Genomic DNA, 27271 nt, shown 5'->3' with positions numbered 1-27271 from the left:
GGAAGAAATTCGAGGCTCATTTTCTTTCTCCAGTGGAACAAGTCCCAGTTCTTTCAGAGAGGACAGAGATGATGCCTTTCTTAAGGGCCAACAGTGAATCCCCTGCTTGTTCTGTTGTTTGCTTTGTTCTTGAGGGAATTAACGATGCTTTCTGGTACACAGTAGGCTTGCAATAAGTGTTTGTTGAATGAGTAAACGAAATCTGTCTCCAGAAAAATGAGCCCTTAAACTGTCCCAATTGGGTGATTTTTGAATTCTTCTTTAAGAAAGACCCCATCCCCTGTCTCCGTTGGTTACAAGGTACTTGTTCGAATAAGCTTTCTGATGAAGATTTTTCTTTTTAATTTATATTTGCATAAATTTCCTCATTTCTGTTTCATCTCCTGTAGATCACTATAAGATACTTTTCTAGATCACTTTAAGATACTTTTTACATCACCTTGCACTCCCGCTTACTGACATCATTCTAGTTCTGGGCTTTATCAGTTAAACTATTAGAATGTACTTTTTCTGTCTCGAGGCTTTCTCGACCTATACTATGTCCTGTGTACTGAAAAATTAACCTTCCTAAAGCGGTGCTGTGTTTTGGTGACTCCCCACTGACGCTACTGGATAAATCCCAGCTTTGAAGTCAGAGCCTTCTGTGATCTGGTCCGGGCTGGTCATTTGCCTTTGTTTTAAGTTGCTGTGCAGTAGACAGCCAGTGCTGTCGCTGTCTGGACTGCTCACAGCCTTGCACACTCACTGTGTGTGTTTTTGGCTTTGCTTAATCCCTTCCTTCTACTTGAGATGTTTAACTCTTCCTATCTGCTTCCTCAACAGAAGACAAAAACGGTTTTAGTTTCTTCAAGGTTTAGCTGAAATAACATTTCTACTATTTTAGCCAGCTATTCTACTTGGGAGTAGGATCTCTTGCTCATTATACTGCTATAGATCTTGGTGTGTATCACACACGTGATCCTGTTTGGCCTTGTGTGAATTCCTTTGCGTATATGTCACATGGCTCCTAATAGAATATGAGCCTAGTGAGGGCAAAGAATGGGTCCATATCAGTGTACTTCCTTTCATATGCTAGGCACTCAATATATATTTGTTGAATGTTTGTTCTTTCTTGATATAATGAGATGATGAATTGACGACCTCAGATGTGTATGGATGAGATTTGTGCACCATACAGCTTTGCGAAATGTGAAATTGCCCTATAGATGAAGCGCAATCTGTTCTTTTGTGTATTTTACTAAAGAATGTCAACTGAATTCCTGGGGAAGGGGAAATGCTGATATGTCCTCCCCTGTCTTCAGGACACAGATGGCCCAGACGTGTTTGTGGCTCAGTGAAGGTGAGGGAGCTGCTGAGCTGCCAGTCCACAAAGATTGATGAAATCTGAGAACTTCAGAGGAAAGAGCTGGCGTGGCACCAAGGCCATTAGCATATGGAATCCTTATCAAGTGTATCCCGGCTTACTTGCACATTGAATTTTCAGTTAGACTTCTTTTAGTTTACTTAATTACCTGCTTATAACAATTCAAATAAATCCTGAGAAGTTATGTTTTGTGTAGCTAGGGAGCTGACTTCATGTAGATTAACACTGGAGTCCAAAATCGGAGAGAAGGGAAGAGTCTCACGTATAAACTTCACATTGTGTCTTTGTACTCAGTTCACTTTGGGTTCTGTCTAATGGAATGCAGTGCCTTAAAACATTACATGGTTGTGTTTTCAACTAGTTTTATCTTCTGTAGTATATTTATTTTCTAGAAGGATATATTTTAAATGTTTTGGCACCGATAAAATGTAGAGAAATGTAAATATAATAGCAATTAGACAATTTCATTTGTAAGATTAGTAATTTCTCTTTCAGTGAAGAGAAGGTGAGTCATGTATGGTAATTTTTCTATTTAAAATGGGGTACTAGCATTATAGCATATGCATATATATTTTTCTTTAAAATCAATGAGTATTCAGTATTGGTACTAAATTTAAACCTGGTTGTTCTTTAACATTTTCTAAAATTGATCTTCCCTTAATGGGCTTTCCGTAGATAGGACAGAAGTTGAGCCTCATGTTCAGTGATTTCTCTCCTATTTCGGAGCCCAGTAAATCTTCACTATGGCCATCACTCCGTCACTTAATCCACTTCATGTACTTACACTCTCAGCGATATCCTAGATTCAGTGTTCAAAGCCTAAAGTTCAGCCAAGTTCCCTCATTAGAATTCCCACCTTTGGTTAGTCTCGTCATAGAATTTTGAGAGAAAAGACCCGAAGCTCACTCTTCTACATGAACCTCATAAAAGTTAGCATTTCCTAGCTTAGAATGGAACCAGGGACACGGTACGAATGTCAGAGCCTTAGGACTTCTCCCCTCCTCACGCCTGAATTGTTGTAAGTCATTCTAGTTCTTCCACGTGGGATGCTGCCACAGAATGGCTTGATGAGCAGCGTGCAGGTCTGCGCCCAGGATCGGAACCGGTGAACCCTGAGTCACCGGAGCGGAGCACATGAACTTAACCAATCGGCCATGGGGCTGGCCAGCTAATCTTTTATGTAAACTTAATTCTCGGTCAAGATGTCCTGGATGCTCTTGGTATTTTTAATCTCACATTGTTCATTTTCACTCTTAACTTCAGTCTACAGAATATGTCAAAATGGGGGCCCACAGAGAACCTTTCTACACTGAAGTTTTTTTTCTTGGACTGATTCTTCAGGCCTAGAAGCTCTCTTTATTGGGCAAGTGACAGGGTAGCAAGTTCCTCCCCGGCTCTCAGTATCAAGAAGGGTTTGATTATAAAAGAGAGCTTCTCTAAACCTGTTCAGGAAAATAAATAGTAAAATATAAGTCTGTCATTTTCATAGGACTACCTCATTGCCAGAAAGAGTCCTACAATCTTTTCCGTGTTGTCATGTACCTCTACTTAAAGGGCATAAAAGAATATCAGGAATCACTTTGAAGAATTAATCTAGCCCAACACACCCTTATAAAGAAGATTTAATAGTTTATTTAACAGTTTATTTGACCACCTACTCAAAATTTGTTTATCTTCAGTTTTCCTCTAATTCTGCAATTTCGTTACAGTTTTACCTAAGTTTCAGACAGATAATCACAATTTAAATTAAAAACAAACACTTCACAATATAGGAAAAGCCTGACTGAAAGATAAATTGTACATCTCAAGTTAGCACAACAAAATCTGTTTGATAAACTGCCAAATAAATCTTTGAGTTGCCTCCCCTACCCTTGAACTGATTTTTTCTCTTAAGGGCATAATTAAGCTTTCATTCAGAATGCCGTATACCTCACATTGCGATTATTGCTCTTATCAAAATCAACCAGTTGTTCTCCTCAACTTGCCCTGAAATTTTAACTCCTCCGGAAAGCTCTCAGTTGCACACTCTCTACAAACATTCCACCCATCTCTGGTATCCAATGCCCACAGCAACTCAAGGAGGAGTTTGCAATTTTAATACGTTCCAGAAACAGGAGTTGAAAAATGACGAATTCACGATGATGAGAGGAAATTCTGGAGGTTTTTAAAAAAGAAAAGATTCTATCATATTACTGGACTGTAAGAAATATCACTAGCAATCTTTTTTCATACAATCCTAGAGTTCATTAACATTAAACCTTTGATCATGTAAGTAGAGTTGCATGACCCCATTTCATTACTGTTATTAAAAATAATGGTACCTACCCTGTATCTCCCAATCCATGAAGGAAAATCACCTACAAGAGAAAAAATTAATACACAATGCCCAAATAAACCCACACAGAATTGATACACACTAGCGTTGGTCAATTCTGGATGCCAGAATTTCAGAACACTACCTTCAGCAAATCAGACTCCATAGAGCTCTCTTCAGTGGGAAAAATACTTAATTTCTCTCACTGTAGTTCCGAAGATAATTAATGTGCGGCTTTAGCACTTAAAGAGGTCCCAGTTAGACATTCTTAAGTGCAAATAACATTCTAGGAAAAATAGTTTGTTTCAAGTCAAACCATGCAAGTCTCATGTAAACTGTAGACTTTTTCCATCACAAAAAGGAGCTTCCGGGGTTAAAAAGACATTTGAGCTCCTCGTACACGGTTTTCTAAAAAACAGCACCCTGTGATGTCATAAGTTGCCAATCTTCAAACTTCTTTAATTCAGGACACGAGTGCAAGGTAAGAAAATAAAGTCATTTTCTTGAGGACTTCAGACTTCCCTCACCCACAAACAAGAGAGAAACGAGCAACGGAGCCACCTCGAGTTAGGGTGCCTGGCCGCTAACGCCGGTCCCTACAAGCTGGGGCCGGCGGCGGGGTCCCGGGGGACCCGGGCCGCACTCGCTCCGCAATGCAGAGGGCTCGGGGCTGACGGGGGCGGGCGCGCTGATCCTCCGGCCCGGCCGCAGCCCCGGCGCCCTCCCGACACCGACCACCCCACCCCACCCAGCCCACGCCGGACCCGGCGGAGGGAACCCACCCACCGGCCGCCAGGCGGTCAGCGACGCCGACCCTGCGCGAAGGGGCAGTGGTGAGCAGCGGGCCGAGGGTCCCCTCCGAGCCCCGGCTGCCGCCACTCACCGCAGCAGTGGCCTTCCGGGCGGCGGGGATGATGGCGGGAAGCGGGGCAGACATGTTATTACCGCACATACACCGGCTCGACCGACAACGCGCGTCGCAGGCGGAAGGGAGAGAGGGCTCCCGGCCCGCCCCACCGGGCGCGCGCTCAGGTGTCGGCGGCCCGGCGGCGCTCTTTCCTGCCGGGCGTCCGGGACACCCTGGGGGAGACGCTCTCAGCCCCAGCGGGACTGCGTGGTCCCTGGAGCCTGGGCTTGCCTTCCGCTCCTGGGGCGCGGTAGTGAAAAGAATGAGCCCCAAAGCCAGTCATCCGCAACCCCACATACTCCTTTGTTTCCTGAAGCCGGGGTGGACTCGTTTGCGCTGGGAGAGGTCGGTCGAGCTTTCGCTGTATTTCCGTTTGGGGCTACACCAGTGTGCAGTTTTGGAGTCGACTCCCCTCCTCCTTTAAACTTCAGCTGAAAGAGAAAACATTCAGTTGTCACCGAGAATGCACAACTTATTGATCGATGGATAGTGACATAGTACTGATTTAAGCATGAGACTAGACGGTCCCTTTTCTGCACAGGTGGGTCAATGCATATTAAATACATGGTATGATCTGGGAAAGCGCAAGAGATAGAAACCCCGTAGAACCAAAATGGCCAGACCTTCTGAAGTTTATCGTTCAATGGAGAAAGTTAAATGATATACACAGTCCTTAGGGAGTACAGTGTAAGATAGGGAAAGAAGCTGGTGAACAAAAGGCTTTAAAACACACACACACACACACACACACACACTCCACTTTAATTCATATGATAACCAGAATGCACTCGTACTGTTTTTTATCTTTCTTGTCTTGGATTTGAGTGCTGAGAATTTGGGGGGCTCTCAAAAATGTTAAATTGATGCTGATTTATTGAAAATGATAATGTGACATTTCACTTATGAGTCTACAATTATGTCAGGCTTTTAAGTACTTGGTTGTGATTTAAGTATTTGGTTGTGATGTTAATAGAGACTAAAACTATCTTTAGCTCTTATGTCAACCTAAATGAATCTGTCTGGGGGGCAAGCTCAAAAAATGAGTTTATTTGGGAATAGCCGAGGAATTGCAATTCTGGACGTGCAAACTATGGTGAACCATAGGCAACTTGGAAGAGACAAGGGGAAAGTTAGTTTTTATTAGGTGTTAGGAGGAAATTAAGGAGGGTTATTTAGAATAAAAGTTCATGGGAGAAGAACAAGAGTGTAAGGTTGTGACAGTGCGTTGTCGCTGCGGCAGGGACGGATCTTCCTTCCTTTTCTTAAAAGCAGGAGATGAAATTCCTAGGTGAAGATGTCCTCTGTTGCACCAGCAGAAAAGTTACATTCTTATCATCACGGATAAGAAGTTGGGACTGAGAGAATTTTATACAAATAGGCCTCGTTAAAATAATTCTTATCGTCCATCTTCCTGCCAGTTAAGCAGGCAGCAGTGAGTGGTATGTACGTGAGAGGTCCCCCTTCAGGGTTTCATGACTCCATTTTAAAAGAGGTTTTCCTTTATTTTCACTCTTACTATGAACAAAACATGTTCCAAGACACTACTAGTCTGAGTTTTTCTGTGATGTAATATGTAGAGTTCCAGGCGCCACCAAGCGGTTCTATCAACTGACTTCCGTTAGTTGGGAGTAGGACAGCTCAAGTTTATCTAGAGACATGCACAGCATAACAGCGTTTGGGTCAAGGATGGAGGGCATATAGGAGGGTGGTCCCGTAAGATTAGTACCATATAGCCTAGGTGTGTAGTAGTCTATACCATCTAGGTTTGTGTGAGTACACTCTATGATGAATTGTGTAAGTACGCTCAATGATGAAACTGCCTAACACATTTCTCAGAATGTATCCCCATCATTGAGCAATGCGTGGCTATATTTCTGTCATCCTCCCCTCTTAGCCAGTCCAAATGCTGCTATTCCTGCAAGATTCACCGAAGTCTTACATCCTCTAAGGAACCTTAGTGTTCTAATTAATCTCTTTGTCCCCCAGATAAGAGAAAGAAAGAAATATAGTAATAGAGAAAAGACAAAATTAGCATTATTTTCAGAGGATGATTATGCTAAGGTGTTTAAAGCAAAAGCCAACTGAGTAAATTTGAAGATCGAATTGGCTCTATTCAACAATTCATGAATTGAGCAGCATCCCAGCTAGCAAATAGAAGGGAGGTCAAAGGAGCTATGCAGAGTGGAAGGCTGTTATGGGCAGAAGGGACAGAATAAAGGAAGTTTCTAGCAAAGAGCAGATTCGGGCAAGATCACCTTCCTTTGGGGAAGAGTGGTGTGGGGATCTATGAGGCAGATTACTCACTCATGCCGACCAGGTAATTCCAGATTGACTAGTTAAAGGTCACATTCCTGTGAGAGACTGAAAGTGCAATTAAGTCTTGATTTATTGATGTGGGACTTAGCACAAGTGACACCATTTTGTTCCTGTTTTTTCTTTTTTAACAGTTCTCCCCCTTTGCATGAGACTCTTAGCATAACTTGAAAGATGTGATCAAAATTTAAGGCATTAGTGCCACTCTCAGCTACCGCTCTGTTGGTCTCGCAGCTTTTACTGTTTCTCCGTGTTATAGTCACAGGTCATGAGGTTTTCTGCTGAATCCTGTGGTATTCACAGGTCACGACTTCACATTCATTTGCTTGATGGTTAGCAGCTGCAAACACGCATTTAAAGCTTTTGAGAGAATACAGTGCATCAGGGAGATTACTATGACTGTTACTGGTAGGATAATTCCCATGTCTGGAGTGCACTTCAGAGCCATGGTCCCCAAGACCCAAACCAATCAAAATCCAATAAGTGAAAGAAATACTCTGTTGAAGGAGTCACCTTTTTAAGCCAAGTGCGTACTCAGTGATTTTATGTAACTAAATTTCAGCTTCCCCAGAAGTGTTAATCCAGGTGCAGCGGGTGGTGGCCACAGCACAGACACATCCTTGCTCAGCTAACAAATGATCAAGGGCTGTCATATTATCAAGAACTACTTTGAGCTGAGAGTCTAGAGATTTTCATTGGGCAGCTATTGCTTTAGCAGCGAATTCTGTAATACTTTCAAGAGTTAAGGAGGGATTTCTGATCACAGGCTCATTTGTACTCACTCCTAACAAAGGAAGTAGGGACCTGCCAAAAGAAGCACATCCTGAATCATGAAGGCCTCCTGGCAGGTCTTTTCGAATTGGATGATTAGGGGAGTTGACCAATGAAGTGTCTTAGCCTATTTGAGAACAGTTGAGTGGCACAGTTAGATAACCTAAGGGGCGTTGCCCAGTTATGTGTTAGCCATCTAAGCATTTATAGGTCCAAGGAGAATGATCACCACCACCGATGAAATTAAATCCTGTTGGGGCATAAACCATTACTGCTCAGGTGGCATTGTTCATGGGTTCCAGCATCATGAACAGATTGGAGTTTTTGATGATGAATCCAGCTGTCTGAAAGGTTGCTCTCCCTTAGTAATGGCTTGGGAGATATGATGGTGGCATTATCTTGCCAGGCCAATGCCAGAGTAAAGGAAAGAAAGAGAGGAAGACAGTGTTTCATGTTTAGTTACAATGGGAAATCTTGATCTGGTGTCTTGGGTGGAAGCAGTCTACGTCAATGTCAGCTGCTTCTCCTGCTCATCAGTTTGATTCAGAGGTCTTCAGTGTTTGTAAAGGACCAGAGGTCAGGAGGAGCTTTCTTCCACTGTGAGATGTGTAGCCAAGGTTTAAGTCCTGGAGGTTTGGCTGCCATCTGGGTCGGGAGGAAGACCTAGTATAGTCCTTCCCAAGGAGATTCAAGGACAGTCTTTGGTCTCAGTGATTCCAAATCAGAAGGATGGGAGGAAATAGGAAACATTAGGTTGGAGAGTGGTAGCCAGATATTTGGGAAAATTGGAAGAATTTAGGATCCAGTTCAGTTTACAGGTATATAACAAAACCTCAAAGACGATTAACAGGGTTAGAATCTAAATATCTACAAAGGTGCAAATATAATTTTTCTCTCTACAATTACCCCATTTTTTACCAAAGATAATCAGAGTAAAACTAATTTGTTTGTATTAAACTTGGCCTGATTATTTACATGAGTGTAGCAAGAATGGTGATTGACCACATAAGCTCTTTTAAGACTGCTTTGCTGGAACTTTTTATAAGGAATCTCAGATTTGACTCTTTCAAAGCCTCTGAGGCCAGGAAGCCAAGCCAAGTTTCAAGCAGTTCCTTACAGCTGTCTGGTCATGTCTGAATCTATGCATATCTCTCTCAACTATGACATTCCAGTCAAAGCCTTGGTAACATAGCCAATGTTTTCAATTGTACCCTGTTAGAAGGAGAACAGATTCTTCTTGAAATTATGCAAGTAACTTACTGTATTGCCATGAAAAGAACACTTGAGTTTCTAAATTCTGGAGGGATCATACAGGGAGAAAAAGTAAATGTTTCCTCTTTGTTTACAAAGGTATACTTTACCAATTGTAAATCATAGGTAGCTTAAGAGAAAAAGTTTCCTTAAATCTGGAAAAACAAAACACTAAAGAACCAGAAATGTTTCAAACAAGAAGTCGTAAAAATTATAACTATCCTTCTCAGCTTATTCAGTCCCAGGTTATTAATTCTTGTTCTGCTTGAACCCAGTTGTTTCTTTTAGTTCTGGAAATTCTTTTAATCTTAAAAACTAATTCTAAAATTCATAAACATGTAGGAGTATCCAGGAATGTTAAAAAAGAAATAGAGTAATTGGCAGTTTATTGAAGGGGATTAGAATGCACCACCCAAAATATGCCATATGGATTATTTTGAGGTAAGGCCATTGAGAATCAACAGATACAGAAAGAAGCCTTCTTGGAGATTCTTTCTCTGACTAAGAGCAGAAACTTCTAAAAACTGAGGGCTGCCATAAATCTCTTCTCCTAAGGGAGTTTTATGGCTATGAAGAAGACAGAAAATCGGCACCAACATGAGCCTGCACAAACAAATTTTAATAAATAACCTTTATCTTTCCTTAGTTTCCCCCTATATTTACCTCCTCACAATTTACCACCCTTAGAAGCTCAAACTTCTTTTCCTTTGTCTTGTCATTTCTTCACAAATTTATTTCCCTTTGTTAAAATGGTAACAGTCTGACTGCCTCTTTAGGATTTTCATGTCATTTCTGAGGCCCCTCCACCATATGCATATGAAATAAACCTTTTTCTCCTGTTAATCTGTCTTTTGTCAGTTCAATTTGCAAGACCCCAGTTATTGAACCTGAGAAAGTAAAGGAAAAAATTTTTTCCCTCCTCGTCAACATCATCTAGAATTACAAAAATTACAAGAGTAAATTACCAATGTAGGCAAGGATAAGCAGATCAGGTCATTTACTGAATGCCCTTAGTTACTCAGATTTATTTCTAGAACAGAATTAAAACTCCAGGGAAAAAAAAAAGCACACGGGAGAAATAAGTACATATTAGAGGTGGCATTTCAAATCAGTGGAAAATGATAATTTTTCAGCAAATGATATTAAAGTAATTGGCTACATTTGGGAGAAAATTCAGGTGGTTCCTCCATTATTCCTCCCACCAAATTTTAGTCAGTATCCAGAAATTCAAATGACTAGCATTTACAAGGAAGTGCCCAACTTTTCTAATAATTAAAGAAGTACAAATTAAAACAATTTATTACTTTAGATCCATGATATTGGAAAGAGTGGAACAAGCTTAAATTGCGTACACTGCTAATGGTGTGTGGTATAAAAGGGAATGACCCTGAAGAACAATTTGGGAAGATCCAGTAAAGTGGCAGATGTGCATAGCTATGACCCAGCAACTCTACTCTGGGGGCCTACTTTGGAAACCCTCACATGTACGTACACAGAGAGACATATAAGAATATTAACTGCAGCGCTCTTCCTAAATTGAAAACTGAGAACAACCTAGACACTCATCAACAAGAAAACAGATAAATTCATTTATATGTGAAAACACGTTAAAGTACCATATATTGTTTCTTTCCGATGTTTTATTAAGATATGTGATGTACAATGAACTGCACATACCTAAAGTGTACAATTTGATAAATTTTGTTTTATTATATACTACTCAAACTATAACCACAATCAAAATAAGGAACATATCCATCACACACAAAACTTCTCATGCTCCTTTGTAGTCTATCCCTGTCTCTTCCCTCTGTGCCCCATCCCCAGGAAACCTCTAATTATTTTGTCACAATAGATTTGTTTGCATTTTCTAACACTTCTTTCTCTCAGCATCACTGTTTAGAGATTCATCCATGTTGTTGTATCAGTTGTCATTTCTTTTATTGCTAAGTAGCACCCATTATATAGATATAACACAATTTGTTTATCTGTTCCCCCGCTGATGGGCTTTTGAGTTGTTTCCGGTTTGGGGCTATTACAAATAAAGCTGCTATAAAGAATCTTGTACAAGTTTTCATGTGCATGTATGTTCACATTTCTCTAGGAGTGGGACTACTGAATCAACTGGAAGGTGAAGTCTTGACTGTTTAAGAACCTGCCAAAATGTTTTCCAAAATAGTTAGTTTAAACATCTGATCAAATCTTTTGCCCATGTGATAAACTGGATTGTCTTATTATTATTGAGTTGTAAGAATTTTATGTCTATTCTAGATACAGTTACTTTGTCAGATACATGTTTTGAAAACACTTTCTCTTAATCTGTGGCTGGATCGTCTATTTTCTTATGTGTCTTTTAAGGAACAAAAATTTTTAAGTTTCATGAAGTCAAATTTATTGACTTTTCTTTTATAGTTTATGCCTTTTATTTTAGTTTATGCTTTATTTAAGAAATTTTTGCTTAACCCAACATCACTAAGATTTTCTCCTATATTTTCTTCTAGAAAATTTATAATTTTGGCTCTTATATTTAGACACTTATTATGATCCATTTTGAACTAATATTTCCATATGGTGTGAAACGATTAAGACCTTTTTTTGCGTATGGCTCTCCAATTTCCTATCACCATTTATTGAAAAGATGATCATTTCCTCTTTGAATTCTCTTGGCTTCTTTGTCAAAAATCATTTGTCCACAGGATAGCCACATAAAAAGAATGAAGTTGTACAGCTATCTCATACCATATACAAAAATTTACTCAAATGGATCAAAGAGCTAAACGTAAGAGCTAAACCTATAAACTCTTACAAGACTACGTAGATTTAAGTCTTTGTGACCTTGGATTAGGCAATGGTTTCTCAGATTTGAATAGACATTTCTCCAAAGAAGATATACAAATGGCCAATAAACACATGAAAACATACTCAACATAATTAACTAATAGGGAAATGCAAATTAAAACCAAATGAGATACCACTTCACATCTGCTTGGATGGCCATAATCACAAAAGACAGGTAAGTGTTGGCTAGGGTGTAGAAAAATTGGAACATTCATGCTGTTGGGAATGTAAAATAGTGCAGCTGCTTGGGATATTTTCCAAAGTCTGGCAGTTCTTCAAAAGGTTAAACATAAAGTTACCCAGCAATTTCACTCCCAAGTATATAACCAAGATAACTGAAAACGTATGTCCTCGCAAAAACTTGTAAACAAATGCTCATAGCAGAATGATTTGTAAAAGCCCCAAAGGGGAAGCAAATGTCCATCAACTCATGAATAAATAACCAAAAGGTGGTATATCCATACAATGAAATATTACTAAGCAAGGAAAAGAAATGATACATGCTACAACATTGAAAGCATTAAACTAAGTGAAGAATCCAGTCACAAAAGACCACATATTGTATGATACCATTTATGTGAAATGTCTAGAATAGGCGAGTGCATTGAAACAGAAAGTAGATTGGTGGCTGCCTAGGGCCAGGGTAGGAGGATTCAGGAGGAAATGGGGAGTGACTGCTAATTGATACAGGGTTTCTTTTGTGGGTGACCTAAATTTTCTAAAATTAAATAGTAATGATGGTTGCGCAACTCTCTGAATATACGAAAAACCATTTAATCGTACATTTAAAATGCGTGAATTGTATTGTATGTGAATTATATCTTAATAAAACTGTTATTTTAAAAATCTATTGTCCATAAATTTGTAAGTCTACTTCTGAACTCTCTATGGTGTTCCACTGGCCTGTGACTATTCCAATACCACATTGTCTGGATTACTGTCTCTTTCTGATAAGCTTGGAATCAAGTAGTTTTAGTCCTTCTACTTTGCTCTTCTATTTCCAAGTTGTTTGGCTATTCTATATCCTTTGTAGTTCCATATTCATTTTAGGGTTGACTAATTTATTTCTTCAAAAGAACCTATTGAGATTTTCATTGAGATTCTCTCAAATGTACAGGTCAATTTGAGGAAAAATGACAACTGAGTCTTCCGATCCATGAACCAGTATCTCTGTCCATTTATTAAGGTAATCTTGGATTTCTGTCAGCAATGTTTTACACTTCTCAGTGTATAGTCCTGAATATCTTTTATCAAATTTATTCCTAGAAAATCCATGTTTATGTTATTGAAAATGGTACTTTAAATTTCAGTTTGACCATTTATTGCTAGACATAGAAATGTAACTAATTTTTGCATATTGACCTCATATCTGCAGTCTTGCTATACTCACTTAAAAGTTCTAGTAGCTTTTATTTGTAGATTCCTCAGGGTTTTCTTAGACAATTATGCACTTGAAAATAAAGACAGTTTTACTTCTTTTCCAATCTGCATGTTTGATTTTTTTCTTTTGCCTTACGGTACTGTCTAGGACCTCCAATAGAAGTGGTAGGTAAACATTGTTGCTTCATTCCAGATCTTAGGGTAAAAGCATTCAGTCGTGCATCCTGAAATATAATGTCAACTGTAGGGTTTTTGTAGATACTCTTTATCAGGTGGAAAGAATTCCCTTTTATTCCTTGCTGGCTGAGAGTTATTGTACTGAATGAATCTTTGTGCATCGAATGTTTTTATATATATATTAAAATGATTATTTTTTCTTTAGTTTGTTAATATGGTAAACTATATTAATTGACTTTAACATTAAGTCAACTTTGCATTCCTGGGTTAAACCCCACTTGGTCATGGTATATTTTGTTTTTTCACTCAATTCATGATAAGTTGTTTGTTCAAAAATTGTGCAGAATTTTTCCATCTATTTTCATGAGGGATATTGGTTTATAGTTCTTTTTTCTTGTAATGTCTTTATCTGGTTTTGGTATCAGGATAATGTTGGCTTCATAAAGTGAGTTGGACGGTATTCCTTCCTCTTTAAAAGTCTGGAAGATTTTGCGTAGAACTGGTATACTCCCTTCTGGGATGTTTGGAAGAACGTGGGGGGGGAATAGGGAAATGCTTGTCAAAGGGTACAAACTTGTAGTTATAAGACAAATAACCTTTGGGTCCTATTGTACAGCATAGTGATTATAGTTAATAATACTGTATTGTATACTTGAAATTTTTTAAGAGAGTAGTTTTGTTTGAGGAAGATTAGCTCTGAGCTAGCATCTGCCACCAATCTTCCTCTTTTTGCTGAGGAAGATTGGCCCTTAGCTAACATATGTGCCCATCTTCCTCTACTTTACATGTGGGACGCCTGCCACAGCATGGCTTGATAAGTGGTTCCCATGTCCGTGCCCAGGATCCGAACCGGTGAACCCTGGGCCGCTAAAGCAGATCACGCAAACTTAACTGCTATGCCACTGGGCCAGCCCCAAGACAGTAGATCTGAAGTGTTCTCACCACACACAACAAAAAAGTAACTATGATGGATGTGTTAGTTAACTTGACTGTAATAATCATTTCACAATGTATATGTATATCAACTGTTTGCGTTGTACACCTTAAGTACATGCAATTTTTATTGTCAATTATACTTCTGTAAAGTTTGAAAAAAAATGTTTAGTAGAATTCACCCATAAAGTCATCTAGGCCTGAAGTGGAAATCAATTTCCTTAGTAGGCATAAGCTAGTTATGTTCTTTATATCTTTTTATTAAGGGTAAAAAAAACAGCTTTATTGAGATATAATTTACATACCATACCACTCACCCATTACAAGTGTACAATTCAGTGGGTTTTGATATATTACATTATTGATTTTTTAAAATTGTGGTAAAATATATTCAACATAAAATTTGTCATTTTAACCATTTTTAAGTGTACAATTCAGTAGCACTAATTCCATTCAAAATGTTGTGCAGCCTTCACCACTATTTTCAAAACTTTTTCATCACCGCCAACAGAAAGTCTGTAATTGTTAAGCAATAAGTCTCCACCCTACCCTCTCTCTAACCCCTGGTTATGTCTACTCTACTTTCTATTTCTATGAATTTGCCTATTCTAGATACTTCATATAAGTGGATTCATACAGTATTTGTCCATTTGCATGGCTTATTTCATTTAGCATAATGTTTTCAGTGTTCATCCATGCTGTGTCATGTATCAGATCTTTATTCCTTTTTATCATTGAATAATATACCTTTGTACATATGCACTACATTTTGCTTATCCTTTCATCTGTGGATGGACACTTGGATTGTTTTCACCTTTTGGTTTTAGTGAATAATGCTTCAGTGAACATTGACATAAAAATATCTGTTTGAGTCCCTGCTTTGAACTCCTTTGGATATATACTTTCAGCTTTCAACATCTGACCATGATGCGTCTTGGTGTAGCCCTCCTTTCATTTATCCGACTTCGAGTTTGTTGAGCTTCAGGGATATATATTGTTTTTATCATATTTGGGAAGTTTTCGATCACTACATAGTCAATATTTTTCTGCTCTTTTCTCTCTCTCCTCTCCTTCTGTTACTTCCATTACACATAGGTTGGTGTGCCTAATGGTGTTCCACAATTCTCTAAGGCTCTGTTCATTTTTCCTCGTTCTTTTTTCTCTCTGCTCCTCAGATTGCATAATCTCCATCAGTCTGTGTTTAAGTTTTCTGGTTTGTCCATCTTTCGGTTCAGATTTATTGTTGGGCTCCTTTAGTGAGTGATTGTCCAGCCACACCCTTGATGTTCTCTCCAGAACAGATTTTCTCATTTTTTTGTAATGTAGATAGGTTGAGAACTTTCAAATCTTCAATTTTGGTTTCTTTTTCTAACTTGCACCTCAAAACTCTTCCAGCCTCCACCCATTCCCCAGTTCTAAAGCCACTTCCACAATTTTAAGTATCTGTTAAGCAGCACCCTACATCCTGGTACCAAAATCTGTATTAGTTTGCTAGGGCTGCCTTAACAAATTACCACAGACTGGGGGGCTTAAACTACAGAAATTAATTTTTTCACAGTTCTGGAGGTGAGGAGTCCAAGATCAAGTTGTGGGCAGAGCTGTTTCTTCTGAGGCCTCTCTCCTTGTTTTGTAGGTTACTGTCTTCTCCCTGTGTCTTCACGAGGTCTTGCCTTTAGACGAGTCTTTGTCCAAATTTCTTCTTCTTGTTTGGACGCCAGTCATCTTGGATTAGAGCCCATCCTAATGACCTCATTTTAGCTTAATTACCTCATTAAAGACCTTTTCTCCAAATACAATCACATTATGAGGTACTGGGAGTTAGGACTTCAACATACGAATTTTTCAGGAACACACTTCAGCCCGTGACATACTTCCTGGTATGGAACCTGCATCCTGTCAGCAAGCTGGGGTGTGGGTGCTCAGGGCCCGGTGTTTTCAACCTGCTCCTACCTGTGGTAGAGTTCCACCTTCCAAGTAGGGGCTACTTGGGGTAACAGAGCCCCAGTCCTCTTGGCTACATTTGCCTGGAATAGAACTTCTGCAACATGAAGCTGAGAACGTTAGAGACTCCAGCAGCCTGCTCTCCCAGGGAGAAACTCTCACCCTAGACTGCGAGCTAAGAGGAGAGAGAGGGTCTCATTTTCTTGTAAAGCTAGATCACTCCGACTTGTAGGAGGGGTGGAGGTAGGAGTGGGACATGGCTCAAATGGCACAGACTTGCTGTTTTTACCCAGATTTACTAGATTTTCCTGAATAAATGTTTTTTAATTTGCTGTATGCCATTAGGACAATTTCCAGAAAATTTAAATTTAAAAATAATAATGATTTTTACCATTTTTCTTTTTTTGAGGAAGATTATCCCTGAGCTAACATCTGCTGCCAGTCCTCCTCTTTTTTTGCTGAGGAAGACTGGCCCTGAGCTAACATCTGTGCCCATCTTGCTCTACTTTATATGTGGGATGCCTACCACAGCATGGCTTGCCAAGTGGTGCCATGTCCACACCCAGGATCCGAAGCGGCGAACCCCGGGCCGCCAAAGTGCAATGTGCGAACTTAACCACTGTGCCACAGGCTGGCTCCAATTTTGATCATTTAAATGATCGTTTCATGGGGAAATGTTCTGCCGAGCTCCTTATACCACCATTCTGGAAGTCCTGTCTCTATTACTTCTTGAGTCAACTTGGCTAGTTTGTGTCTTTCAAGGAATTTGTCTATTCGATCTAAGTCATTAGTTTGTTGGCGTAAAATTGTCTACTCTATTCCCATATCACTTTTAATGTTTGAAGGTTCTGTAGTGATGTCTTCTCTCTCTTTCCTGATATTATTTATTTGTGTCTTTTCTCATTTTTATCCTTATAGGACTTGCTTGAGATTTGTCAATTTTATTGATCTCAGACAAATCGTTTTTGGTTTAATTGGTTTTCTCTCCTTTTTGTCGTTTTTGGTTGTTTTTTATTTTTATTGATTTCTTCCTTTTATTTACTTCTTTCCTACTTATTTGGGTTTATTTTGCTCTTCTTTTTCTGGCTTCTTAAGCTTTAACCATAGTTTTGAGAATTTTCTTCTCTTCTAATATGAGTTTTTAATGCTATAAATTTTCCTCTAAGAACTGCCTGGCTATACCCCACAAATTTTGATATGTCATGCTTTCATTTCCATTCTATTCAAAATATTTTAAAATTTCTTCTGGGATTTGTTCTTTGATGCATGAGTTATTTAGAAATACGTTTAGATTCCATATATATGCGGATTTTTCAGTTATCTTTTGTTTTTTTTAAGATTTTATTTTTTTCCTTTTTCTCCCCAAAGCCCCCTGGTACATAGTTGTATATTCTTCGTTGTGGGTCCTTCTAGTTGTGGCGTGTGGGACGCTGCCTCAGCGTGGTTTGATGAGCAGTGCCATGTCCGCGCCCAGGATTCAAACCAACGAAACACTGGGCCGCCTGCAGCGGAGCGCGCGATGTTAACCACTCGGCCACGGGGCCAGCCCCTCAGTTCTCTTTCAAATACTGTTTTCTCTGAGTTTGAAAATTTTTGTAATTGAGGTCACATTGGTTTTTAATATTGTGTAAATTTCAGGTGTACATCATTATATTTCAGCTTCTGTATAAGTTACATCATGTCCACCACCAAAAGTCTAGTTTCCATCTGTCACCATATATATGTGCCCCTTTACCCCTTTTGGCCTTCCCCCACCCTCTTCTCCTTTGGTAACCACCAATCTGTTCTCTGTTTCTGTGTGTGTGTTTGTTTGTTTGTTTATATTCCACATGAGTGAAATCATACAGTATTTGTCCTTCTCTGTCTAACATTTCACTTAGCATAATACCCTCAAGGTCCATCCATGTTGTCGCAAATGGCACAATTTCGTCTTTTTTATGGCTGGGTAGGATTCCATTGTGTACATATACCACATCTTTATCCATCATCTGTTGATGGGCACTTAGGTTGCTTCCCGGTTGTGGCTATTGTGAATAATGCTGCAATGAACATAGGGGTACATGTATCTTTTCAAATTAGTGTTTTCGTCTTCTTTGGATATCTACCCCGAAGTGGAATAGCTGGATTGTATGGTAGTTCTATTCTTAATATTTTGAGAAATCCCCATACTGTTTTCCGTAGCGGCTGTAGCAGTTTGCATTCCCACGAGCAGTATATGAGGCTCCCCTTTTCTCCACATCCTCTGCAACTCTTGTTATTTCGTGTCATTTTAGTAATAGCCATTCCGATGGATGTGAGGTGATATCTCATTGTAGCTTTGGTTTGCATTTCTCTAATTATCAGTGATGTTGAACATCTTTTCTTTTCTTTCCGTTTTGGAGAAGATTAGCCCTGAGCTAACTTCTGCTGCCAATCCTCCTTTTTTTGCTGAGGAAGACTGGCCCTGAGCTAACATCCGTGCCCATCTTCCTCTATTTTATGTGGGATGCCTGCCACAGCCTGGCTTGAGAAGCATTGTGTAGGTCTGCCCCCGGGATCTGAACTGGAGACCCCAGGTTGCCAAAGTGGAAGGTGTGAACTTAACCGCTGTGCCAACGGGCCGTCCCCTGAACATCTTTTCATGTGCCTGTTGGCCATCTGTAAATCTTCTTTGGAAAAATGTCTGTTCATATCCTCTGCCCATTTTTTGATTGGATTGTTTGTTTTGTTGTTGTTGAGTTGTGTGAGTTCTTTATATATTTTGGAAATTAACCCCTTATTGGATATATGACTTGCAAATACTTTCTCCTAGTTGGTGGGTTGTGTTTTCATTTTGTTGATGGGGAAGACTTTTAGTTTGATGTAGTCCCGTTTGTTAATTTTTTTCTTTGTTTCCAGTGCCTGAGGAGACATGGTATTCAAAAAGATACTGCTAAGACTAATGTTGAAGAGCATACTGCCTATGTTTTCAGCTAGGAGTATTATGGTTTCATGTCTTACATTCATCTCTTTAATCCATTTTGAGTTGATTTTTGTGTATGGTGTAAGATAATAGTCTACTTTCATTCTTTTGCCTGTGGCTGTCCAGTTTTCCCAACACCATTTATTGAAGAGACTTTCCTTTCTCTATTGTCTGTACCTAGCTCCTTTGTCGAAAATTAGCTGTCCGTAAATGTGTGGTTTTATTTCTGGACTCTCAGTTCTGTTCCATCGAGCTGTGTGCGTGTTGTGTACCAGTACCATGCTGTTGTGATTACTGTAGTTTTGTAGTATGTTTTGAATTCAGAGATTGTGATACCTCCAGCTTTGTTGGTTTTTCTCGAGATTGCTTTGGCTTGTTGTTAGTTTCTAATGTAATACCGTTGTGGCCAGAAAGCATAGTTTTTATTATTTGAATTCTTTTACATTTATTGAGACTTTCTTTACGGCCAATCTTACCGTCTATCTTGGTCAGTGATCCAGTTGTATTTGGGGAAAATGTTAGGTAGAATGTTGGTTGATAGAGTTATTCAAGTCTTCCTTTACTGATTTTTCTGTCTACTTCATTTGTCATTTATTGAGAGAAGGGTATTGACATCTATAATAGTGGCTATAATTGTGGATTGGTGCAGTTCTTTTAATTTTATCATTTTCTGTTTTATGTATCTTGAAGTTCTGTCATTAGGTGAATATGTATTTAGTGTTCTTCTTTTCCATAGAATTTGACAGTCTCTACCTTTTCATGACAGTCTCTATCTTTTCATGTTTCAAAAATCTCTACCTTTTGATTTTTTTTTACAGCATTCACAGTTAAAATGATTACTGGTTGTTGTGATTAAAGTGGTCAAATGCACCATTGTGCTATTTATTCATTTTCTCTCTTATTTGTGATCTCTTTGTATTTTTTTTCTACCTTCTTTTAGAAGGCAGAAAATTTTACGTTTTCTAATTCCATTTAATCTCCTTTATTCACTTGTTAGGAATAAGTCAATATTCTTTTCATATTATCTGTACTCTTTGTTTTCTTTATTTTATAAGTTGTTTTAGGGTTTATATTAGACATCTTTCACTTATTATGCTCTACCTTCTGATCATATTATTATCCTTCATGTATAGTATAAGCTCATTACAATAGTTTACTTTGATTTCACCTTTCCTAGATTTTAGGTTATTGTGGATATACATTTTATTTCTACATATATTAGTAACCCCACATGCATTGTTACATTTTTGTTTTAACCGGTCAGTAATGTTTTAAAGATATTTAAAAATTAGGGAAAAGTGTATTTTGTATTTACTCACAAACTTTCCGTTTCCAGTGCTCTTTATTTCCTTGTGTACATCCAGATTTATAGTTGGTATCATTTTTCTTCTGTCTGGAGGATTTTCTTTAATATTTATTATAATGCTGGGCTGCTGGTGATGAATTTTAGCTTTGATATGTCTGAAATAGTATTTATTTCATTTTCATTTCTGAAATGTATGTTTACTGTATATAGAATTCTGGGCAACCATTATTTTTCTTTCAGCTCTTTAAAGGTGTTGCTCCGTTGTCTTCTGGCTTTCATTCAATCCAGTGAGAAGTCTGCTGTAATTCTCATTTTTCTTCTGTACACGTGTCTTTTTTTGGGCTGCTTTTAAGTTTTTTCCTTATCACTGATTTTAAGCAATACGATTATGATGTGCATTGGTGTAGTTTTCTTTGTTTCTTCTGCTTGGGGTTCATTGAGCTTCTTGGAAATATGAGTTTATGGTTTTCATTAAATTTGGAAAAATTTCATCCGTAAGTCCTTCAAAATTTTTTGTCCTATCCCTCTCCTCCTTTTTGGGAGTGCAGTTATATCTATATTAGGGCACATGATGTTTTTCTATAGCTCACTGATATTTGTTTTTTTCCAATCTTTCCTCTCTCTCATTTTAGATGATTTCTGTTGTCTTTAAGTTCATTAATCTTCTTCTACAGTGTCTAACCTGTTGATAATTTTAACCATACTATTTTTCTTCTCAGACATTGTATTTTCACTTGTAGATGTTTATTTGTGGTTTGTTTTGTTTGTTTCCTTTTAGATTAACAAAGGTTCTTTTACCATGCTAAAAATATAAAATATACCATCTTAACCATTTATAAGTGTAGCACAATTCAGTAGTGTTAAGTAAATTCATATTGCTGAGGAATAGATTTCTTTTACATCTTCCATATCTCCTTAAAATGCTCATCTTTCATCCTTTTTGAACATATGAACTGTATTTATACTAAGTGTTTAAACATTCTTGCCAACTATTTCTGTCATCTCTGGGTCTGTTCATATTGATTGATTTTTCTTTTCATTTTAGGTCTTATTTTCCTGTCTCTTGCATATCTGGTAATTTTTTTTTGTCAAGTGCCACATATTGTGAATTTTATTTTCTTAGTTGTTGGAGTTTCTGTATTTTTTTTCTAAAATATTTTCAGGCTTTGTTTTGAGATTCAGTTAAGCCATTTGTAATCAACTCTGCCATTTTGAGGCTTGCTTTCTTGCTTTCTTAGGTGGGTCCAGTACAACTTTTAGTATAGGACTAATTTGGTCCCAACACTGATGTGATACCCTTTTGAGAATGTCCTTGTATTAGGAGGTTCTTTTTATTTGGCTAGTGGGAATATAGAGTATTACCAGCCCTGTGTGAGTTCTGGGATGGCTAGCTTGAATCTTTCTCATGGTCTTTCACTGGCCTTGAGTAGTTTCCTCACACACCTGCATTGATCAGTACTCATTTGGAGCTCTTCCTGTGCAGATCTGTCTTCTCTCATACTTCATCCCATAAATGCTCATAAGATTTCCTTGTATGAACTCTGTATCTTTAGCTCCTGGAACCAGCAGGCTCCGTTTGGGTACTTCCTGCCTGCACACAGCCTAAAAATTCTCTCCAGGCTGTAAGCTGGGGCAATAATATGGCTCACATCTTTTGTTTCATTTCTCTCAGAGATCATTATCTTTCACTGACTGTTGTCTAATATCTGGACACCACTGTATGTTTTGTCCGGTTTCTTAGTTGTGTGTGGTGGGAGGATAAGTCTTGTTGTTTTCTTTTTAATCCAGTTGTTTTCCCCCGTCATTGCTAGAACCCCAAATCTCAAAAATACTGCATATTGATAGCAGATACATACAGATGTAGTAAAACTACAAAGAAAAGCACAAGAAGGATAAATTCTCAATTCAGAATAGTGGTTACTTCTGGGGAAGCTGGGAGAAAGAGGAATGTGATTAGGTATAAAAAGAGACCTATAGGGGGCCAGCCCCATGGCCGAGTGGTTAAGGTCATGCTCTCCACTTCCACGGCCTGGGGTTCGCTGGTTCGGATCCGGGGCATAGACCTACACACCGCTCATCAAGCCATGCTGTGGCAGCCTCCCACATAGAAGAACTAGAATGACTTATAACTAGGATATAGAACTATGCACTGGGGCTTTGGGGAGAAAAAAAAGAGGAAGGTTGGCAACAGATGTTAGCTCAGGGCCAATCTTCCTCACCAAAAAGCGTGCAAAAACAAGACCTATGACTATTTTTATAATATTTTATTTCATAAGCAGGGTATTGGGCACATAGGTATTTGGCTTAGTGTTAGTCACATTTAATATCAGTCCTGAAATATTTCGCAATTGAAAGATTTCAAACAGAACAAAGGATTAAGTTTTTTAAAAAGACAAACTGGAAATACTAGAAGAAAAAGCAGGTATGTCTTAGTGGTGTCTATAACCTTGATTGAACCTTTTACTCCCTCTACAAATGGATGTATAATATGTAAGAAATAGTCTTCAAATTAATATTATCAATCATTCATAAAAAACATTGAGCCGGTCTTGTGCCCATTTCTTTGATTTTTGCTCTGAGAAGTTGATATGGAGAATATATGTATTTCCAGACTGTTCTTGACTTTTAGAAAAGTTTAAGGCAACTTGACTGAAGTGAGCCAACTAGAATCCTGAGTAGGGAGAATGAGGTCACATTCTGTGGATTCATTCTTCCAGGTCTGCAAAACAGTAAGAAACCATTTCCTCAGTATTAGAGGGATCAGATAGCGGCAAGACTCACCAAACTGTCTTCTATTTCTACCATATGCCTCCCAGAGGAACCAGAACTAGCAATTCTAATGGCCTTGCACAGTTGTAGGAGAACTCCTGCCACTAGCACGCATGTATCTATGACTTTCCCTCCTTTATATTTTCCCCTGTGAACATGAAGGACTATAGTAGTAGTTAATTATGTTTTCCGAATATTTCTGATTCTCTGCCTTCCAGGACATGGTAGGACTGCAATTCCCAGAGTCTTGGTTTGGGTGGGGTCATGTGAATAGTTCTGGTTAATCAAGTATAGGTGGAAGAAATCTGTGTCACTTACAGACTAGAGCTTTTCATTGCTGGTGTGAGGCCCTTCAGAATCTTACTTCCTTTTGTCACAGCAACCTGCAAGTTTCAGTTTGGTGGCTGCTCTCTCAGCCTGGGTCCTGGAATTAGATAAAAACTAGAGTTCCCAGATGATCCTTGATGAGATTATGATATAATCAAGAAATAAACCTTTGCTGAGAAAGTGCTAAAAATTCCTTTGTATCATTCAGTTCAAATGTCCCTTCAGAGAGGCAGTCCTTGACCACGCAGTCTAAAACCCACCACAAATATCAGTTGCTGTCTAACACAATCCCCTGTTTAATTGTCTTCATAGTACTCTTTACTTTCAGAAATGGTTTTATCTATCTGCACTTCTTTATTCTATTCCCCACCCCCTGCCCAAAAAAGCCCCCAGAATACTCCATGAGAATAGAAGACTTGCCTGTTTGATTCACTGCAGTATTCCCAGCACTTTGAGGATAGAGAGACATGAAAGAATCAGATTAGCCTAATTCTTATAGGCCATGGTAAGTGCAGTGTGAAGTCACTGAAGGGTAATGAGACTCTGACTACTTTTGGAGAATGGACTGGAAGCGGGCAACAGTGGAAGTGAAAGTAGATCAGTCAGTAAACTCTAGCATTGTTCTAGGCAAGATAAAGGGGGGTTGAACAAGTATGGTGTTTGTAGATCAAAAAGATAGGTCTTGTTTATGTGGGAATTAGGGAAGAGAAGCATCAAGAAGACTCTTAGGTTGCTGGCTTTAATAACTAGATAAATGGAGGTGCCATTTAATGAGATGGGGAATATAAGGGAAGAGCACTTTGGGGGGACTGTGGCAGAGAGTTGGATATCTAGAATTTCCTTCGGACTATGTTATGAAGACATCCTAGTCAAGATGTCAATTAAACAGCTAGATACTGTCCATGAAAATAATCCATAACCAATCTATAAACGAAAATTTGGGTGAATTTGTTCTGAGCTGAAATCTGAGGACCATGGCCCGGGGCCTTTCTTCCCACAGGAAGAAAGGGCACCAAAGAAGTGAGGTGTACAGAGTGGTTATATACCCCCAAGCAGGACGTTTCACATATGATTGAAATGTCCCTCCCACAATAGTCACAAGATTGCCCTGTCAGCACAGCACTTGATGGACACAGCAGGTAGTAGGTCTGCTATCTCAGAGGGCCTAGCAGGAGGCAAGTCTATTGTCTCGAGTTGGGCAGTCACAAGTGAGCACAGCAATCAGTTTCTAGCCTAAGGAAAGACGCTTAAGCCTTAAGGAGATGCCAACTTTGGGAGAGGGAGGGAAGTTGCACCTTTATCTCAAGGGCCTTTGTTCTTGCCATAGGGAATATCTAAAGCAGATATACAATGCATGCTCAACAGCCACGGTCAGGCCCTTTTGGAAAGACAAGGTCAGGCCGAATTAGGTTTACACCAAATGGCTTCCTCATATTCTCCAATATATCCTATTGCTTGCCATTTTTATTTGTCAATACAAACAAGTTGAACTCAGATTTGGGATGCAGATATAAACCTGAGAATTTATAAACCATTTAAGATCACCTGTGTTGGGGAAGTGGGAGAATTCCCCCCCCCTTTTTTTTAAGGTTCTTATGGCTGGTCAAATAATTTAAAAGGCAGGTTAGCAGGAGAAAAATCAAACAAAGTTTAATAGCATGTATACATGGGAGAAACTCAGGAGAAACAGTAACTCAGTCATCTGGCTGAGGCTGCCTGTTTAAATTTCTTCAGCTACAGACAAGGAGGATGTTGGGGGTAGTGATTTGGAGCTTCAAAGGGGAGGAAGGCAACTCCTGGAAATGGAAAAGCAAATGTTTGGTAAATAGAACTTTGATAAGAATGGGCTTAGCAAGGATCCTCCCAGTCTACCAGATACCCAGAGTTATCTAAGGTGATGGCTTGTCCTGGGGACTGGCCTTTATTTTAAATTTCTTTTAGTCAGTTGGGGAGAAGGTGGAATGTTCTTCCTGAGTCTTCTGAGCCTTTATTTTCTTCAGCTTGAAATAATCCACATACCAGAGTGGTGCATCTTGCGGGGGGCGGGGTGGGGGGCGGGTCATGCCCTGAACCCCATCACCTGCATAGGAAAAATAGATTTCAACATTTAGGGGTTAGATAGTATAAGAGGAGCCACTAAAAGTGAGAGAAGCATGGGCTATCCAGAAACCCAACAAGAAAAGTATTTCAAGGAGCAAGTGCTCAACTGCTTTGAATGCTGCTAAGAACTCATTTAAGAGAACAGAGAATTTATATTTTTTTCAGCTTTATTGAGGTACAATTAACATTAAAAAATTGTACATATTTAATGTATACATTGTGATGAAGTTGGACAATATGCTTACACCCATGATACCATCACCACAATCCTGGTAATAAATATATCCATCACCTCCAAAAGATTTCTTACGTCCCTTTGCTTTTGTGTGTGTGTGTGGGAAGAACATTTAACATAAGACTTATCCTCTTAAGTTTATAATGTTGTAGATCTCTAGAACTTATGTATCCTGCATAACTAAAACTTTATGCTGAACAACAACTCTCCATTTTCCCCACTCCCGTCCCCTGGCAACCACCCATCTATTTTCTGCTTGTCTAAGTTTGACTATTTTAGATACCTCCTGTAGGAGAAATCATGCTATATTTGTCATTCTGTGACTGACTTGTTTCAGTCAGCATAATATCTTTTTTTTTATTGAGTTAATGATAGGTTACAATCTTGTGTGATTTCAGTTGTACATTAATGTTTGTCATTCGTGTTGTAGGTGCACCATTTCACCCTTTGTGCCCGCCCCCACCCCACCTTTCCCCTGGTAGCCACTAATCTGTTCTCTTTGTCCACATTTTTAAATTCCTCCTATGAGTGGAGTCATACAGAGATTATCCTTCTCTAACTGGCTTATTTCACTTAACGTAATTCCCTCAAGGTCCATCCATGTTGTTGCAAATGGGATGATTTTGTTCTGTTTTGCAGCTGAGTAGTATTCCATTGTATATATATACCACAACTTCTTTATCCATTCATCTGTTGATGGGCACTTAGGTTGCTTCCATGTCTTGGCTATTGTAAATAATGCTGCAGTGAACATTGGGGTGCATAGGACTTTTGGGATTGCTGACTTCAAGCTCTTTGGATAGATACCCAGTAGTGGAATGGCTGGATCGTATGGTAGTTCTATTTTTAGTTTTTTGAGGAATCTCCATACTGTTTTCCATAGTGGCTGCAGTAGTTTGCATTCCCACCAGCAGTGTATGAGGGTTCCATTCTCTCCAGAACCTCTCCAACATTTGTTACTATTAGCTTTAGATATTTTTGTCATTCTAATGGGTGTAAGGTGATATCTCAGTGTAGTTTTCATTTGCATTTTCCTGATGATCAGCGATGATGAGCGTCTTTTCATGTGCCTATTAGCCATCTGTATATCATCTTTGGAGAAATGTCTGTTCATGTCTCCAGCCCATTTTTTGATCGGGTTGTTTGATTTTTTGTTGTTGAGTTGTGAGAGTTCCTTATATATTATGGATATCAAGCCTTTGTCAGATATATGACTTGCAAATATTTTTTCCCAGTTAGTGGGTTGTTTTTTTGTTTCAATCCTGTTTTATGTGCCTTGAAGAAGCTCTTTAGTCTGATGAAGTCCCATTTGTTTACTCTTTCTATTGTTTCCCTTCTCTGAGAAGACATGGTGTCCGAAAAGATCCTTTTAATACTGATGTCAAAGAGTGTACTGCCTACGTTT

At 38.9% G+C, this 27271-nt stretch overlaps 1 long non-coding RNA gene and 1 pseudogene across 1 annotated transcript; one reads left to right on the top strand and one right to left on the bottom strand.

Annotated features, from left to right (window-relative positions):
- LOC123283949 (ligand-dependent nuclear receptor corepressor-like protein) overlaps window positions 1-27271 on the top strand; it is a 56867-nt pseudogene that overhangs the window by 25345 nt on the left and 4251 nt on the right.
- On the bottom strand, window positions 13957-25607 carry LOC139039819 (uncharacterized). The gene is made up of 2 exons (XR_011493032.1): window positions 23523-25607; window positions 13957-23154 (listed from the first exon to the last, which is right to left on the bottom strand). It is a non-coding gene; the product is annotated as an uncharacterized lncRNA (long non-coding RNA).

The sequence above is a fragment of the Equus asinus genome, chromosome 12, assembly GCF_041296235.1.
Source record: "Equus asinus isolate D_3611 breed Donkey chromosome 12, EquAss-T2T_v2, whole genome shotgun sequence".
In the NCBI taxonomy this organism is placed as follows: Eukaryota; Metazoa; Chordata; class Mammalia; order Perissodactyla; family Equidae; genus Equus; species Equus asinus.
The sequence above is the reverse complement of the archived record's forward strand: the minus strand, read 5'-3'. Positions and strand labels throughout refer to the sequence as shown.